The 17831-nt window shown below is 35.7% G+C and overlaps 1 protein-coding gene across 3 annotated transcripts in view; it reads left to right on the forward strand.

Annotated features, from left to right (window-relative positions):
- Nucleotides 1–17831, forward strand: part of MDGA2 (MAM domain containing glycosylphosphatidylinositol anchor 2) — an 838509-nt gene that overhangs the window by 400642 nt on the left and 420036 nt on the right. The gene's annotated exons all lie outside the window — the stretch shown is intronic.

Raw genomic sequence — 17831 nt, forward strand, 5'->3', positions numbered from 1 at the left:
ATCTCATTTTCTTACTTTTTGCTCTTTGCATATATATTTAAAATCTCCGTAGTCTCCTTACTTTCTTTCCATCCATAATGAAGCAAGGCGGTACAAGCAAGTGCATCTTTTTCCTAGGTTTATCAACCACTCCCTTAAGTGTTGCTAAGAGCTTGCATTGAATATTTTAAGTCTCTCATGTTATAACATAAGGTTTATTTTCTCTCTTTAAAGCAACTGAGACAGGTAACAAGTGAGGAGTTTCTGTTTTTCTACCTTTCTTTATTTCCCTCTGCCTTTTCTGTCTGAGAGGCACAGGCATGTTGCCTACGTAGGATGGGTCTTGACATTAGATATGGCCTGTGTAGGAGGCGCAATGCTGAAGCTCACTTAGTTACTCAGGTGACAGAGATGTGGTGACCACACCGCATTGGTGATTGGCCTTCCACCGTCAGGTACTTGCTCCCCTCCTGAAAAGGATGGACTAGAGGTCTGTGATTCGTCCTCTCCTGGATGCTGTCGCCTTGCAGCCCCTCTTCCCGTATAATTATGGGTGCACAGATTGAGCACACCTGTATACTACCCAACAGTAATATAGCCTCTGGCCTCTCTTTTCTTGACTAAATATTTCTAGTGCTTTTGTTCATATATAAAATGAAACTAAATTTAATTTAAATGAATTGAATACTTCTGTAATGTGACTTTGTATAGTACATACCTTTGCTATTTTGTTGTTGTTATTAGAGTTTAGGTCATAAAGTTTTAAAATACGTCTTTCCAATGTCTTAAACACGATTCTGAAATATAAAAAAGTTCTGAAAACGAATGGGTATGTTTTGTTTTGTTGTTGTCTCCTTTTTTTTCTGTTATTTTGTAAACAAAACCTAATGTGAACTAGTTTCACGGCAAAATAAGATCTGAAATGATTTCAATAGAAAAACAGATAAGAAAATTATACCCTTTATTTACCTTACTTTGTAGGAATAATCATATGTTTTGTTGAGGAAATGTATTTGGTGACATAATATAACCATAGTTCTGGCCGGGTGTGTTATATAATATATGCACTGTATTATATTTCTAAAATCTGAAAACTTCTGAAACACATTCCTCAAAGGTTTTCAATGTGGGGTTGTGACCTACATTGCTACCACAATGGGTTGGGAATTTAAAAAAGAAAAAAAAAAAGCATTACTGGGCTAAAGAAATAAATATTTATATTTATTGGGGAAATCACATTTTTAGAGACTATAAAAAATACCTGCTCCTTTTAATCCCCTGCAAAACGTTTCCAGTATATTCTGCAGTATCCTTGCTTCTTTCTGTCTATTCCTATTTTTTTCTCCCCAGACTGGGTTGAGCTCAGGTATCTTACTTCATACTGCAGAGTTCCCTAGAAATAACCGCAGGGCCGCCTCCAGTTTTCCCTGCCCCGTGAGTCTTCTGAGGCTGCGCGCACTGTCCACCAGCCACGCCTGAAGCTTGAGGTCTGCCGTCCTCCTCTCTGACTTTCTTTGGGTTTGTCCTCACACAACTTGGACTTGATAAATGCCATGAAATGTCACTGCGTTGTCTGTCCCATTGAAGAACTATTTTCAGTATTTTTTTGTGACTAGAACTTATAAAGTTGTCTAAAATTACATTTGAGAAAATAACATGTTAAATTCTGGACTCTATAAAATTAACGTCGCATCTTTCTGATATACATTTTCCAGAGACTGTTTTACCTTCTGCTCCAGAGTGTGTCTTTCTAACATGGGGATATTCACATACTTTTTATGTAGCTATAGTTATTCTGGAAGATTGGAATAAATAAATCCATTTAGATGGTAAATTTTCAAACATGTTTTGACTGATAAGATGATTTCATAATAGAGACAACTAGAACTAATTGAAGAATTCATTTAACTCCAAATTTAGGAGTTAGTTTTTAGGTTCAAGTATGTTTCCTCTATGTAAATCTTTGTAATTTAACATACGCACTATCATTGTTACTAAGGAAATGACCAGCCTATTAATACTGCGTTTAAATCTTGCAACATGGGTGTCTAAAATTGAATTATAATACTTTTAATGTGCGCAGATTTTGATTTGATGTTGGACTGCTTGATTTAATAGATGCGCATTTTTATAAACCATAAACAAGGGAACAGCTTTATTTCAGGTATTTTGCCTTAATTATTTTAGGAAATGCTAAAACAATAGAACTGGTATCATTGTTGAAGCCTTAGCTTTAGAAATTTCCTCTACATTTTTTAAAACTAATTTAACACATGTTATATTCATAAACACTGATAGAACTTGGAAACAGGATGCACATAAAAACAAAATACATATACAGAAATCTTTAATAAACTTATGCAACACCAAAGTGAGGTAGACTATGACTTGGAGTTAATAACAATAATAGTAATGTTAAAATTTATCTGAGTGTCTGAGCTGGGCTGTCTTTAGAAACTGCCCTATAATTATCAATGTGGTGGCTCACACCTATAATCCCAGCACTTGGGAGGCCAAGGCAGGTGGATTGCCTGAGCTCACAGCTACAAGACCAGCTGACCAAGAGCGAGAGCCCATCTCTAAAAATAGCCAGGTGTTGTGGCAGGCACCTGTAGTCTCAGCTACTCAGGAGGCTGAGACAAGAGAATCACTTGAGCCCAACAGTTTGAGGTTGCTGTGAGCTGTAATGCCACTGTACTCTACTAATGGTGAACAGGTGAGACTCTGTCTCAAAAAATAATAAATAAATAAAATAAAATATTAATTAGTATGTAGCATATGTATCAATACAATGTCATCAGCAGTCTTGGATAGTTTTTATTATAGTGAAAATGGATATTTTTCATTAAGTCCCATGTTTTATATAAGTTTCTAGACTTTAGAGCTAAAAGCTACTTAAATGAAATTTAGTGCTAACCATTCATTATTTTGATGAGGAAATTCAGTTTTAAAAAATAAACTTAAAAAATTAAAAAAAAAATTAAAAGGAACTTGCTACAATGATAACTGATAAAAAATGAGGTAACTTTTGGTTCCATGCCTGTAGCTCAGTGAGTAGGGCACCAGCCACATACACCCAGGCTGGCAGGTTCAAGCCCGGCCGGGACCAGCTAAACAACAATGGCAACTACAACCAAAAAATAGCTGGGTGTTGTGGTGGGCGCCTATAGTCCTGGAGGTTGAGGCAAGAGAATTGCATAAGACCAAGAGTTTGAGGTTGCCGTGAACTGTGATGCCACGACCCTCTACCAAGGGCGACATAGTGATACTCTGACTCAAAAAAACCAACAACAAAAAAAAAATGAGATAACCTTTCTTCACATGAAAATTTTGATATATTTATAAAACTATATTAACATTTTGGTCACTTTAAAAAGATTTGTTAATCTTTGGCAACTTTTTCTCAGATAATTCTCTAGAATTTCTTTTAGTAGAAAAAAATTGAGCTCTGTTGAGTTTCTAAAGGTACTACCAAATGCTGTTTTTACTATTTAAATCAAGAATATAGTTTGAGAAATTATTATAATTATGTTCCTCGATTTATGGGATCTATGATTTAATTTTTGAGAATTTTAAAAGCATTCTAGGAGTGCTATGGCATATAATTCCTACTTAAAAAGTATACTTATAGCCTAGTAGATTTCATATCCACATAGTGATGTATTATTTTTTTCCAAAATGTGATACGATCATTTACACAAATATTTCTGATCAAAAGCTAATCCATTGCCTTTCTTCTTCTGGAGTCTGAAAACTCACGGTGAAATCCTGGAGGTGAAATGTGTTGTCTTAGTTCTACTTCAAGCTACTTGTTCTTAACATGCCCTTTCTTCACCTCTTCTCCCTAAAAGCACACTACAACAACAGTAAAGGGATACAGCAACAACAACACTAAAAAGGCATCTACAACAAAGATAGAGAACATGAGGAGTCGGGCGAGATGTTCTAGAACCCTTGAAAATCTCAGTAATTGGAGTCGTCAGTGAGGTCTTAGACTGACGGTATAGTTGTGCCTAAAAACAGAAGAATTGGTCAAAAGTCTGTGTAAGGAGAGTTGCACCTAACTAATCTCCTTCCACGGTTCACACAGCTCAGTGCCTACCCTCCCTGTCCCCATTCCCATCAGCTCTCCTGTCACCACCCCCAAAATATTATAAATGCAATTTTTTGAGAAGCTCTATCTATGCTGAAAACTGGGGAACTTAACGGAACAGCCCAGCTAATAAACTCAAATTGAAACTTACTATTGATCAGCAAAGCCTCCAGTAGGCTCTTTTGTAAGTGATTCTTAGATGTGAATGAACCCACTGACTGCCCATGTAGGAAAATCTCTGAATGAGAAAACTCAAGGTGAAGAAATGGGGAAAAGCATTGAGCACGGAGAGAATGCCGAGCATTAAGTGGAACATGATTATGAATGCTTATAATCGGCATTCCCAGAAAAAAAAATCGCATATTGCAGTCACGTAACAGGAAGAGTAAACATAAACGAGGGGCTTTCAGAAAATATCCAACAGTTCTTTAATTATTAAAAATAACAAAAATCAATAAAAGGGCCAAAAGATAAATCTGAAGAAATTTCAGAGAGTAAAAGAAAATGTAACAATCAAATGAACAAAATGAAGATGTTAGTTAGACTTAGAGATGTCCAATGAGCTGTTTTCCAAAATGTTTACATATAAAAACTTAAGACTCAAAGTGATGTTGATCTTTTCAATAGAAATCTGGCTAGAAGACAAATGAGTGAAGGCTTTTGAAATTCTGAAGGAAAATTATTTTCAAACCAGACTTTCGTACCCAGGCTATTTTATTTCAAATATCAAAGAAGAAAGGAAACCACTTCTAGGCCTGGAGGATTTCAGTCTTTTTTTCTTCCGTGTATCCCCTCTCAAGACTGTCAAGATGTATTCTCAAAAATCTATCTACTTTTAGATTTATTCTCCCCAAACTTGGAGGTAATCCAAGTAAATGGAAGAAATACAATCCAAAAAATAGGAGAGTTATATATAGGACAGTGTCAAGGAGATGCTTAGGATGGTAATGGAGCAGAGGACCATGGCAATCGTTGTGCTTTGAGATTCAGGTAGAAAAGACACAAGCTGGAAAGGGAGGCTCCGAGAAGGACAGATGTCTTCAGGAAAGAGATGGAACTGCTGGGTGACCTGATGCTGCAGAGGAGAATTTGATACTTCTCAGGGAAAGCTTAATATTATGGTAGTGTGTATAAAATGTGGGAGTTATTAACAGAAGGCAAATACAGTCGTATGAAATGAAATGTAATCAAAACATACTACCAGGTTCAACTGTAAAGAATACTTGCGTAGCGTTTACGATAGCAACAGCACGTGACAGCTGCAGAGGGATGACAGGCACATCTGGAGAATGGGAGAGGGTAGTGCGAGAGAGTTGGAGGCTTTTTTTCCACAGTTAGAAATCAGTAAGGCAATGAGAAAATGAAAAAAATAATCTATAAATAGCAGTTAAACGTTCAGAAATACAAAGGCAACACCAAAATGGATAGTTAAGGGGTTAGAAAAGGTTGCCTGTGCGCATTGGAAATGTGGAAGGAGGTTTTATGTGTAATTATTTGGCTTTTTAAATTGACTCGAATGCATAGTTTTATTTTTCTAAATTCATAAAATATAGATTTGAAGATTTTACCACCGAGGTTCTTGTTATTATAACTTCCAAGTCAAAACTGATTTCTTTCCAGATTTTATCATAAGATCATTGTCAGTTCTAAAATGTAAGACAAATTCATACTCACATTTTTCTTTATTTATACAAATTAATATTTCTTGATAGTTGGTAACAATTAAGTATGACTTAAAAGATACTATTTCATATGTAAAGGATATACAATAACATAGAATTTGTTGGTGCCACATTCTGATGACCATTTTTTTCCCTAAGCTTTTCACAATGCTTTTTCCCTAAACTTTTCGGGTTAATCTCCACTACTGTTTGGTTACACATTGTTTAGAGTAAAATATTTAAAAAATAACTTTGACTCTTTTCTTCATTCAGCATATATTTGAGGAACCATTCAAAATATAGCTCGTTATTTAAGGAGACAAAATGAAAAGTTGAATTCATTTAAATGGAATACAAATGTTAAGTGATAAGGTTAATAACATAAATTATATCACATGACAATGAATGATGTGCCAGTGGCACAGAAAATATAGTGCCAGGAATAAAAGGTTACTGTGGCTTGTTGTCATGAAAGAAGTGGGTTTTTTGTTGGAGTTTGAAGGATGAGTTTTGAGAGACAGTTCTCCCTGGCACTTCTACATGTCTTTTGACAGCTTGTGTCCTGACCTTTCTTTTTTCAAGGATGTTTATGTAGCAAACAGCTTTGCACACGAGAGCTAGTGCCTGCTGACAAGGAAGAGGGCAGATTTGTTTCCTGACCAAGATAGCAAAGATAATGTCTACCGTGGGGGTGGAGACGGGCAGGTGTTCTAATAGGACAGTGGTAAGATGGGGGGGTCCCTGAGCTCCAGGTCCCGATTGTGTCTTCACAAACCAGCCATGTCACACTGAGTGTGCACGGTGGCTGCCTGGGCTGGCCATGGATTGCCCCTGGGCAGACAGAGGTTGGGGAGAACACATGGGAACAGGGGGCTCAGACTTCCATCTGAGACTTCAGTAATAAAGTCTTGTCTCTGACACAGAAGTGTTGTGTTTTCTGCCAGAATCCATGAAATTGTGGCAGCTAGCATGTTAGCCAGCCAGGAGAGAAAATATCAGACTCCCTTAGAATTTTTGACAGAATATGGCTTAAATAAGTAGAGGGAAAGGTCAAAGTTTTTTTTTGAGACAGAGTCTCAAGCTGTCTCCATGGATAGAGTGCTGTGGGATCACAGCTCACAGCAACCTCCAACTCTTGGGCTCAAGCGATCCTCTTGCCTCAGTTTTTCTATTTTTAGTAGAGACAAGGTCTCATTCTTGCTCAGGCTGGTTTCGAATCTGTGAGCTCAGGCAATCCACCTGCCTCGGCCTCCCAGAGTGCTAGGATTACAGGCCTGAGCCACCATGCCCAGCCCAAAGATATTTTTTAATGAGTGATAAATTTGATGCAGTGTTGGGCAATCATGGTTAATGTGGCAGGTTTGGGGAAAGAAAGCTTAATTTGAACAATGGACTTCTAAATTGTGTGGACTTCTAAATCATCCACCATATGAATTATGATGCACCATTTATTAAATATTTAAAAATAAATTGTAATTTTATGACTGCAGAAGTACTGATAAGAGTTAACATTCTCCTGATAGCAATATCGCTTCATTTCTGTCTAAATAAGAAGCAATGGCCATTCAGTGAAAACATCCAAGTCCACCTTTGGAGGAAGAAAGAAGTTATTCTAGGTAGGAAAAACAAAGTAGGTTCACAGAATTTTGGGTTCTCATTCCCAAATATACATTAAGATTCATGAAGACACTGAAACAATTTTCTAGGAATGTATTCACCTAATTTTTGCACTTATTCTCAGCCATGTCTGTGTTGCTCACAGGGTAATAGAGGTCATATAGCTTTAAAGGTTAGGGTTTGATTAAAACTTAGTATTAATCCAGAAAGAAATTAGATTCAGAGGCATAAGCTTAATAAATTTTCATGTGTGCATACCCTGTTCACACATGAGTCAAATCTTTTCCAATATCCATTAAACATTTTGTAAGCATTCTCATTTCTGAAACGTATTCTCCACTTTAATCTCACTTAGGTAGATTGCTGCATTTCATTATTCTATATTCAAGTGGTGATATTTTTGGTCCTTGTCTGTTAGATTTATTTATTACATTTTCACTAGAGAAATTAGTAGGAGATTAGGATGACATATTATGAGTTTATTCTAAAAATACAATTTACCTGTGTTAGAAAGAATTACAAACTGCACAGTTAAAAATTATTAATAGTGAGTTTTTTCTTTTCTCTTTTTTTTTTTTAATGTTATTGGAATCATCAACATGACTTCTGAACTGAATAGTTTAGGAAAAGGCTAGAATGACTAATGGGAATTCCGGATATAGGGCAAACCCTGGAGAAAAGTAATGCCTTAAATTAATCCCAGTAAGCATAATTTTATCACCCACTGCCCACCCTCCAAAAAACGTCCATCTTGGGTTTAGAAGCTCTTAGTAGTGCTTGATGAGTTAATTACAAAGTTTATTAAAATGGGTCGCTGTCATGGTAATTACACTATTAATAACATTTAAGACAAGATTTTGCAGAGTTATGAATGCTACATAGGAAGAGGAATAGCCCGTCATTGTTGTTTACTAGTAGGACACACAACCAGTCTATTTCCCACATACTATTAGAGTTCCTCATAAAAGAGTTTAATCGAAAACCATATTTGATACCTGTTTACTGTTTTTTTTTCTTTTTCTTATTTATTGTTGAGGATTCATTATGTTATTATTTTTTTAGTTGTTTCAGGTTCATTGAGGATGAAAATAATTAGGTTACACTGATTGCATGTGTTAGGTAAAGTCCCCCTTACAATCGTGTCCTGCCCCGAAGAGGCGCTCCATACACTGTGACCCTCCATCCCTTCTCCCCACTCCCTCCTTCCCCTACCCCTCATCTTGAATTGATTTGAGTTTTTCTCTTATGAGGTTCTGTATAGGTTTACTATTTCTTATTCACAGGATGTAAGAGAAGAGTTACTTTTAAATTAGTTTAGCTCTATTTTATAAGGCCGAGTAGTATCCAGTGACTACTAGTCACATGCCCCTGTTAAGACCTCGTCACCACCCACCTGCTGGAATGCTTCCTGCATGGCCCAGACACAGGGTCAGAGTGGAAACTGGCAGTTTTCCCTCGGTTGCTCTGCACTATTCCTACTGGATTTAGGTGGCTGTGCTCATTCAACCTAGTTCTGAAACTCCCAGACATTCTGTGAGCCTTCTGGACTGCACGCCCTGAAAGGCCACTTCCAATTACAGTCTGTCAGTTTGCGATGTTAATTGACGAACTGCTGTATGCAGAACACTCTACTAGGAGTTCTGGTGAGAGATAAAAATACCAGGCCTTTGCCCTAAAGAAATTCATAAGCACTTAGAGATTTGAAAAATAAACATTAAAAAGAAGAACTTGGTTAAAAATTAGATGAGTCTCAAGCATGATACTGAAAGAACTAAGGTAAAGGTGATACAAAGGTGATATTAATTAGAATGTCCTCTCACTAAATGCATTAAAGAATTCAAAAAATGGATATAATTATTACATCAGTGTGCATTCAATTTCTAGGCCTAAAAACTATCAATTCCGAGCCAAGGTATAAACTGAAAGGTTCCAACATTCCTCGTAAAGATTGAAGGCTATTCTGATGTGCAACCGTGTTTATGTTTTTTGTTCTTGTAATTACCAACAGAGAAAAACATTGTATCTAAATTAGTAAAAGTTATTCCTCGTTTAAAAATTGCACATACATTTTATCTGTCACTTTTAAAGAGGTAAATCTACGGGCTAACCTGAGTTAAAGGCCCATTAAAACACAGACCAGGGCCAAGTGGGATTGCTTAGCCAAAGGTTAAATGGTGAGCAGATGCTCCCACGGAGTCAGCAGAGTGGAGATTGGCATCCAGTGCTCTGATTTCCAGGCAGTTCATGAACCCTCTGAATCTGGCTTTCTCCCTGAGGCCAGAATTTGCTGCTGTCAACTCTCTATCACATACACATTTCATTAAGGAAGGGAGAAAAACGTTAAGCAGAAGAATATAATTTGTCCAAATAAAGTGAGGTAATAAAATGGTTTGAATATGAAAAATATAGGAGGCTGATTAATGGATGTCTTTCATCTATTTCTTCAAGTCTAGCATATTCTGAGGCATTCAGAAGACAATGTAAAAGTTTTAATGGTAAATTATTGCTTACTTTAGTATTTAGCACTTAAGGCCATTACGGAAGTAGTACTTTCTCTGAATTTGTTCACAATGCATTATACCACCTAATTTAGATTTATATTAATAGTAGCCCCAAGAAAACCTGGCATTTTGCTCAGGCTGATCTCAAACTCCTGAGCTCCAAGGGATCTTCCTCCTTTGGCGCCCAAAGTGCTGGGGTCACAGGTGTGAGCCGCCTGCCCGGCCCCCGTTGTGGGTCTACTGTGCTCTTCTCTCCACTTTTCCATCCAGTCCTGAGTCCCTCCTGTCCTTCCAGGTCCCCTGCTCACTAACTGCTTGAGTTCTTTCTTAATCTCCTCTCCTGTGTTTGCTTTAGAAAAGGTGCACCACAAAATTTAGTGTGATTGCCTGTCTCTTTAAGTGACATGTCCAGAACTTACTTTGTGAAATTTTGAGAATGTTTCAAGATGCAGAGTGTTTTTTTTTTTTTTAGAAAAGTTGTGTGTAATGTATATTATTTATTTATTTATTTATTTATCTCGGTAACATCACCACTGAGATCAAGGGCAGTGCCTCATGATAAAAAACATTAATATTCTGTTATTAGATCTGTGTGCGAAGTCATGTCAAACCACGAAGTGGGATAAACAAACAATATTCTCAAATCATTCCAGGGCAGTGATTGTCATCAAAAAAGCCACAGGCACGTCAAGTGTGCTTCCAAAAGGTTTACAGAAAAACTTTCCTTTTTCAGATGTTTTAGATTTCAGAATTGTACAGAAGACATTGTGGAATTGTACATAAGGCACTGCATTAATGGTTTTTGTGTGAGCAGAATTATGCGATGACTCACAGCTATAAATCAATTTTTTCAAAAGGACTTATAAACCCCAGCTCTTTGGGAGGCTGGGGCAAGAGAATGGCTCAAGTCCAAGAGTCTGAGGTTGCTGTGAGCTGTGATGCCACAACACTCTACCAAGGGCAACACAGTGAGACTGTCTCAAAAAAAAAAAAAAAAAAAAGGTCCTATAAACCTCTAGGGAACAGAGGATCACTACTTAGTTTACCCCCATTCAAATAATTAATTCAGCAATGAACTTTTAGTGGGGTATTAAAAACATGTGTTGGTTTAACCTGAGGGACACTTGGCAGTAAAATCAAACTGTTTGATGCTCTTCCTTTCAGAATGTCCATTTGAATTTTTGTTTTCATCCTTCTTTAGACCTCTGCATTCTCAGAAATCGCCTACATATTTTAAATTACTACGTCACTGTGCATTCCCAATTATAACAACGGCAAATAATACTATTTACATTTATATGGTATTTTACTGCTTAAACATTGTGTTTTCATAAATGTCATCAATGCAAAGATCCAGGCAAAGGCATTACAGATGCGTCATTATGTATAATAAGAAAAAGAGAGCAAGTGACTTGTGCGATTAATGGCAATTCACTGAGAGAGGGAAGTATCATATAGTTTGAAAACTCTGAATCATAAATTTAACTGTGGCTTTTCTTGTCTTTCTCTGTGAGTAGCAATGTTTTCAGTGTGAGACCGAGATCTATAAAACAATGCCTTCTCATAGCACCCTTTGTGGGAGTAAAATTCCACTTCATACGGTAGCGTAGATAGCAACCCATTCTGTGTTCATTCAGCAGAGAGTTGTCACGTGCCTCCTGTGAGGCAGATTTTGTGTGACTCAGTGTTGGGAACAGAGGGGTAAACAAAACCAGCACAGTTTCTGTCATCAAGATAGTAGAATGCAGCGTATGACAGTTTCAGATGCTAGCTGTAGCAGCTGAAATGCTGAGCTAAAATTAGGAAATCGTGGTTCCATACTTTATGTTGCCCCGAGACTCACTAAATTGTGAATTCAAACAAACAGATTTGCTTTTCTGGGTCTCAGTTTTTTTTGTTGTTGTGTTATTTTTCCTTTATCAATGAACAGATTGGACTAAACATCTTTAATCATGTTTTAAATTTTTAGATTCTTTGATTCTGAACTTTTTTCTTAGAAGTTTACTTTTAATTAAGCGGAAATCATTTAAAGTGAAGATTTTGAATGTGTGCTATAGAATACAAGGAAAATGAACCTTGATAAACAAATGCTTGCTTCCCTTTCTCAGGAACTGTTCTAAATACACATTTAGCACACACATATATCAATACACATTTTCTGAGCACCTGTTAGACATGGAGATAGTCAAATACGCAAAACATACTTTCCTACTACTAAGTTACAGCCGCTTTAAGAGGATTGTAAACACAAATAAGATATTTACAAAAGTTCAGAGAAAAAATAGTTGCCAAAAATTTGGCATGATCGAAGAAAAGTCTTGAAGTTGTTAAGAAAGAGCTCCCCTGGACAAGTGTAGGTGGCAGAGGGGAGGATTTATGACTGGTAAATTGAGGCAAAGATCTATGTATATGAGACAAGATTAATCTATATACATACACATACATACAGGGTGGACATAAAGTTCATGTGCAATTTAGTTTACTATTTTAATATATAAATATACATATTTATATGCATCTCTATCCTCAGTAAACACTATTATCAACTATTGTTAACAAACTATTTCAGAGCACCCATCTTGAGATTCCACTCCTTATAAAATGATACAAAATAAGGAAAGGGTGTTACAACTGATGGAAATTAGACATTGAAATGAGAGAATATATTTAGAAAAATTAAAATACAGTTTTAGTACTTTGGCTTAGAAGAGAATGGAAAGTATCCCTAAAATAGAAGAGCTCAAATTAGATGGTTTGTCAATAACTGCATTGTCCTCTTGAAAGTTTACTTTTAATTAAGCGGAAATCATCGCTTAATTATAAGGAGATTCCACTCCTTATAATTGAGATAGATTTTAGGGATTTTTTTTTTCTATTTCATGATTTCCTTTTCCATTGAATGTGTTTTATTTTACTTAAAAGACCCATGACACAGATCACACATCTTGTGAATAACTTTGTAATACAAGTCATTTAAATAAATCGTTGCGGCTGAATTTCCTCCCCAGAGCAAGTGCTTGTCCATGTAGCTCTGTCTGCCACACACTTGGTCTTACTAGGCGAATCTGCAGCATTGTGCTAAAACGGGGATAAATCATAATATTACTTTTGACTACAACTGATGGATGAAACAAAATGGAATGACTACACACTTGGTATACATCAAAAGTAATTAGCAACCCTTTCAATAACGACTGTATAGTCTTTTCCAAACATCATTCACTATTACATATAAATATATTATATATATATTCACTATTGTATATATTTCTAATAACATGAACAGATAGTTTTCAAAAGAAGATATGTGAATGGCCAAAAAAGCATATTAAAAAATGCCCAACACCACTATGATCAAAACAATGCAGATTTAAAACTACAGTGCAATACCACGTTACTTCAGTTAGAATGGCCATTAAATAAAATGTTAAAAAAAAAAAAACCAACCCAATAGACATTGGTGTGGATAGGAGAGAAAGTGAACAAGAATGCTTATATACAGTTGGTGGGACTATAAATGAATATAACCTCTATGGAAAGCAGTATGGTGATTGCTCAAAGAACCTAGAGTAGATACACTCTCAACCTAGCAAGCCCACTACTAGCTGTCTACCCCAAAGAAGTCATTATATTAAAAAGATGCCTACACTCATATGTTTACTGCAGAAAAATTTGCAATTGCAAGGACATGAAATCAACCTAAGGGTCCAACAATGACTGGATAAAGACAATTTGATATATACATACCATGAAATATTACTCGGCCATAAAAAGAATGAGGTAACATCTTTTGTGGCAACCTGGATAGTCTATTATTCTAAGTGAAGTAAACCAGGAATGAAAAATCAAATACTGCATGTTTTCACGTCCAAGTGGGAGCAGAGCTGTGCGTACGCAGGGTGATACAGAGTGGAATGTCAGTTCCTGGGGATTCCAGAGGTAGGTGGGGTCTAAGGGGTGGAAAATTATATAAACTAATAAGTACAATGTATATTATTCAGGTGATGATGACATGTGCACTAAAAGCTTAGACTTTATTACTGTATAATTATGTCATGTGACAAAGCTGCCCTTGTGGTCCTAAACCCATTAGAATGAAAGAAACATCCAAAAACCTAATGTGGTATATGAATTATGGCATTCAATTCTTAATTGATTGCCTTCAATGAATCAAATCTATTCCATGGAAGAATAATTTTAAGAATATGGTATCATTTTAAACTATTTCATGGATGCTGTTCTACCTTCAATAAATGTTTGTAATCATGTTTCACCCTATTAATGTAGGCGATTATTTTTTACTTCATAAAAAATAAATTTAAAGTACCATATATAGTGATAATTGTTTTTTTATATTTTTTTGCTAAGACAATCACCACCATTTCTATACTTTCTTATTTTTCATTCATAGTCCAAATTATAGCTTATACATATATACACACGTATAAAACATTTAAGAATAGTGTATATAAATATGTATGCACACACGTAAAGCATCTGTTCTGTTTTTTCTTCTGCTTTTCCTATATTCACTTCTCCTTTTTTTCTTTTCTTTCTCCTAATTTTCTCTCTCTTTTACTTTTATTTTATCATATTTGGTCTATGTATTAGCCTGTGTTCTGATAGTATCAATATTATCTGTATTTTATACTACTAAGATTCATATTATAGTTTTATATTTTTTAATTTACTTGAGGATTATTTTTACTATAGATAAGACATTTAAGCCAAAACTTAGAATGAAGTATATTTATTATACATTTCTTTGCAAACGGATCTGAAGTATTATTACTGGAATTGAAAATACAATTGGGGAAGAAATGGTCTTAATTCATCCTCTTCCTCAATCATTTAATAGTATTTGAATGCTTATTATGCATTTGAGGTGATGTATCTTTGTATTTCTTCAAGTAAAATGTCAATGTAGCCCCTTACTGGGGATCAGAAAGAGAGGTTTGATCCTGCTATTTTGTTCTTTGTATGACCTTAGAGCAACAATCACTGTGAGATGACGGAGTTGGAAGCAATCTATTTTAAGGTCTAATCTAGCACTGGCATTTTACTGCTGCCTGTCATTTCTGATAAAAATTTAGGAACTGAGGCCAGGTGTGGTGGCTCATGCCTATAATCCCAGCATTCTGGGATGCCAAGGTGGGTGGAGTGCCTTGAGTTCACAGATACGAGACCAGCGTGAGCCAGAGCGAGACCCCATCTCTAAAAATAGCCGGGCGTTGTGGTGAGCGCCTGTTGTTTCAGCTACTTGGGAGCCTGAGGCAAGAGAATAGCTTGAGCCCAAGAGTTTGAGGTTGCTGTGTGAACTGTGACACCAGGGCACTTTACTGAGGGTGACACGTGAGAGACGTTCTGTCTCAAAAAAAAAAAAAATTAGTAATTGAAATTAATGTAACCAAGCAATTAGTAGAAAGTGAATTTTTAAAAATAAACTGAGTTTTCCCCGGAGGTGCTTACTTTCACTTTGTCATAATGATTTGTCCTGTTAAAGAAATAGTGCTATTTAATACTATTCCTAAAATAAATAGGCAGAATTATTGGAATGTTAAATTAGAAGAGGTGAAATTGTAGGTTGCCTAGACCAAGTTTCAAGTATTCTGTCCCTATTTTAGAATTAAATGTAAATGTATACTTTATATGTATGTATGTATATATTATATGTATAAATTATATGTATGTATGTATATCTTCATATCTATGTATAATATATATTTCAAATAATGTATATATATTCATACATACATAGGAATACATATATACATGTCCGCACATTTATGTGTGTGTATATATATGTGCACATATATATTTGTATGTCTATATATATATGAGAGAGAAAAAGATTGGGAAAGAACTGGCTCCAATAATTGTGGGAGCTGGCAAGTTTGACATTTTTAAGATAGTCCAACAGGCTGGGAATTCAGGTAAGTATTGGTATTTTCATCCTGAGCTAGATTTTACAGGCAGCATTTTTAATGTTGCAACCTTTAAAAAAATTCCCTCTTTTTTTCTGGAAACCTCCGTTTTTGCTCTTGTAATCTTTGACTAATTAGTTGGGGCTCTTTGGCATCATGGAAGATAAGTCTTACTCAGTGTCTACTGATTAAATTATTTGTCACATCTGAAAAACAGCTTCCAAGGACTGATGTTTGACAAAACAAATGGGCACAGAGCTTAGCGAGTTGGCACATAAACTTGGTCATCAGATCTCTTTCAATCATTTTGAAATTTTATTCTTCATCCAAATGTGTCATCAATTCTTTTTAAACATAAATTACTCATAAAAGTTTCAAAACATGGCTAAATAAATAAAGCTGGTCGAAAACAGCAGCATATTCTTAGCATTCTTACAAGCTTTTCATCGTAATTAATGTGGCAAGTAGTCAGTTGATCATTGTATCAGTCTTTGATAAAGTAAATAGACATCAAAAGCTGAAGTTTAAAAACTGTTTCAACAAGTTTGTTTTCAAATGAGTCACACAGAAGCCATTCGATGCACATACACGAAGTTAATGCCTGTGGTACGCATAAACACACATTTATAGCTACACTTATATAACTGTGAACAATTAAAAAAAAAACAGGATTGTAGCAAAAGTGTATACATGTTAATTCCATGACTAATGGTAACATTTTATAGGAAAATTCAGGACTCTGTTACCGTAACTGGACAATACTAAAATATTATAATCCAATTATAATTATAATCATTGTGGTACTTTTTCTAATCTTGCCATTTCAGATTGATTAATGAGAGTATTTCTTGCAACATTCCTGGATTTAAAAGAAAATCATTCTTTTTGCTTTAAAACATATTACATACAACACATTTATATGTGATTGTTTTTATTTTAGACTGAAAATAATCTCAAACGATTAGCATGAGTTCACTGTTTGATATCAACCCTCAAGTTTGATATTTATAGGATTTTTTTTTTTCTTTTTGCTGTGAATCTGGCTTTGGTAATATCTCAGAATTGAACCTAACCAGTGATGGATCATAATGGTACTTTTCAAAGTCATTCTCTCTCCTATGCACAACTTTTCGCTGTTTCTAAATCAGTGCAAGAGATTAAAATTTTTTTAAATATTTTCTCATCACTTCCATCCTTTGAAATTGGTTGGCTGACTCTATTCTCAGAACATTCCCTGAAAAAAATTACTTGGAATCATTTTATTAAGTTACAGCAATTGCTATGCAAAAAGTTTCTCAGATGTGCAAATACTAGGACTAAGGTTTACTACAAAAATCAAGAACCTGATCATAATATTCCTTATCCTAGAATCAGCTAACAGAATATATGGAAATTCTCGAAGGACAATTGTCTTAGGCTGCATTAACAGAATACTAAGAAAGCTTAAAAATCATTTACTTCTCACAGTTCTGTAGGCTGGGAAGTCCAAAAGGAAGGTGCCAAGAGAAATGGTATCTTGAGAGCGCCTGCTTCCTGCCTTGTCCCCACACCGGGGAGAGCTCAGGAGAGCAAGCTCTCGTGTCTCTTACCAAGATACTGATCCCAGCCATGGACCACCCAACCCTCAGGACCCAATTGCCTCTCAAAATTCTATCTCCAAATACCATCTCATTGGATTTCAACCTATACAGTTGAGAGAAGGCACTCAGTGCATAGAAGCAGTAAACCCTTATACACGTGTATTGTATTGCCTATGTTTCAGATTATGATATATGAACCCAACATTGAGAGAATATTTTTATTTAATAGGAATAATTTTTAACCTTTTGAAATGTGAAGCTCTAATAATTTCTATCAGCCTTTTTTTAATTTCAAAGATTTACAGGGTACAAATACTTTTGGTTGAATGGATCGTGTCTGTGTTTGAGTCACGGTCATTAAGTGTGACCGTCGCCCAGCCAGTGCTCCCTGAATTCAGGAGGTAGCTTTCTGCCCATCTTCTCCTCCTCCTGGGCACCATGTTGACATCTGTTAGGCTCGGCTTCCCTCTCACTAC

Source organism: Nycticebus coucang, chromosome 6 (assembly GCF_027406575.1).
Source record: "Nycticebus coucang isolate mNycCou1 chromosome 6, mNycCou1.pri, whole genome shotgun sequence".
NCBI classification, from domain to species: Eukaryota; Metazoa; Chordata; class Mammalia; order Primates; family Lorisidae; genus Nycticebus; species Nycticebus coucang.